Here is a 2,596-nt window from a genome sequence, read left to right as displayed (position 1 = left end):
CCTATACTTTTTCTATTCAATCGAATTATCTTTGTTTTGTAAGCAATCTGTTAATTCTGCTTGTACCATTTTAGATTTCTTTTTCTATTCTTAGACTTCATAAATTTCACCAGGATGTGTTTCTCCATACTTTTTTCATTACTTCTGTTCATTAACCCAGTACATCTTTTCACATATGAAAGACCTGACACGAAAGGGTCACATTATGGAAGGGCATCATTTATAGAAGTTTTCTTTCATTATTTAGTTGATCACTGCATCTCCATGGTTTTTTTTTTTCTCCTTCCGGATCAGCAATTGTTTTAATATTGGGTCTCATGGACTAGTCTTTCCTGTTTTCCTCACCGTGATTACCATTTTTGGAATTTTACTCTTGATTGCATTTCGTCTTCCAAAACATGAATTTAGTCTCAGTAGCTTTTGTTTTCACATTCCTCCACTGAATCTTTAAATCGGGAAGTCATTATTTTCAGTTCCAGGAAAACTTCTCTGGTCTTATAATTATATCCTTTAAGAGTTTTAATCATATTTTATCTAGAATTTTAATCATATTTTTTCTTCCATGGTCTACATTAGCTCCACCTCCATATTAGAGGTTTATTGTAGTGTTCCAATTCAGCTTCCTTCCCCTTTACCTGGGTTGTTTTGTTCCCATCCTGTGGTTTGTGATCTTTTTCTGCCTGCTCATGTTGATAGTGCGCAGGTTTTCAACACTTCTATGGATCTCTCTGGTTCTCTGGTGTTTTGAAAGTCAGAGTAGAAATTTTTCCTTCTGTGGGCAGCCAGTGATCTCCTTTGCCCATTTTTTGATGGAAGTGGCAGAAGGCTTCTCAGTTCACAAGTCCAATTGGGAAAGTCCGATCTTAGCTGAGATGCCATCATGCTAAGGACCGTTAGCCTCTCTCGTCGCTGCATAATATGAACATTCTTCCCTTACTTTCTCCTTGTGTATACACCCTCTCCATGATCCACTCCCATTAACTCCCAGCAACTCCCATTTACATTTTGCTCCCTACCTGCACCTTCTTTCAAGGACTTGGTATCTCGCTGTGTGGACACCTCTTTCGGTTGCCAAGATCAGTCCTTTACTTTTTCTGGATAGCTGTATTTGCCAGGATGGCAAAACACAAAGCCAGCTCACCATCTTCCCAGAAACCCACATCCAAATATTTAGAAAGCATTCACAATTATTGGGAAATAACATATTACTGTAAGATGAAATCATATTATTATTGTTTTCCTTAATTACTACTTTAGAAATGAAAAAACGTAAAAATTTTTTTTGTAATACAAAAATAGATCAGGATATGGTCACACGAACATGTAGGTTTTATAATATTCATTAATTATTCACTTGTGATTTACCAGCCTTATAAATCATATGATTATTGCAAACTGCATCATATTATTAACTAATTTTTCATAATAGTTATATAGCTAACCTTTACCAGCTATCTACTACATGTCAGGCACTGAAGTTTTTTATATGTATAAAGTTGTGAAATTTTCTCACAAACTCCCTTGAAATTGGTCCTATTATTCCCAACGTAGTACAATATAGAAACCAAGGTCCTGAGAATTCGATAACTTACCGAAGTCACACAGCTAGTAAGATGCTTTATTTTCCTAATAAATAATAATAATGAGCTCCTTGAAAATAGCTCATGCCCTATATTTCTCTGCATTCCCCAAATGTACCTGGCACTCAGGCTCTCAGTAAATAGTTATTAAGAGAAGAAGCGATGTTTTAACCATATTTGATACCTAGAACACAGTACTATAATGCTTTATTATAAAAAAAAAAAGGCATTAACAGACTACTGAGATTTAAAAAACAAATCCATATAATATAACCTAAAGCTATTTATAGAAGACCTATCAGCCACTAACTGGGGTCCTGGGGATCCATATATGAATAAAATGTAATTATTTTTTAAATGTACATATAAAATGCTATGGGACCACACATAAAAAATATTATTTTTTTCAGTAGGAGCATTAGTGTTTTTTTTTTTTTTTTGACAATAGCATCACACAGAGAAATAAGCACTACTTCAAAGTTTTTTATTAGAAAGTTTATTGCATTAATCTAGAAACTCATTTGGTGATATAAATGACAATGTAGGCTAATACTGATGAAAGTTTATCATCTTTGGATAAGAGATATTTTAACACTGAAAGCATTTTTTTGTTTGTTTGTTACAACCAAGAAAATCAGAATGTATTTTAATTTTTTTCTTTTTAAAAATATATATTGCGATTCATCCATATCAAAATGAAGCCTGAACTAAATGCTAAACTAGAACAAGCAGACCCAGTGTTAGGACACCAATTTTTAGAGGACCCTAAAAGGGCAGTTTATTTTTTAGTTAATAAACAAGTACCCTTCCATACTATGTAATTCACATTTGCATATATATCTATGAATACTTCCATGACATAAAGCCTTTAAGACCAAAATTTCTCTTAAATATTTATTTTGAATAATAAACATGTTACCCAGAGATAGAAAATTCATTATTTTAAAAAACATAACCTTAAAACTAAGGTTTTATATGATCTCATCTTATTTCAAGGGGTAAGTAGTTCTAATATC

This window comes from Pteropus alecto, unplaced genomic scaffold, assembly GCF_000325575.1.
Source record: "Pteropus alecto unplaced genomic scaffold, ASM32557v1 scaffold20, whole genome shotgun sequence".
Lineage (NCBI taxonomy): Eukaryota > Metazoa > Chordata > Mammalia > Chiroptera > Pteropodidae > Pteropus > Pteropus alecto.
The sequence above is the reverse complement of the archived record's forward strand: the minus strand, read 5'-3'. Positions refer to the sequence as shown.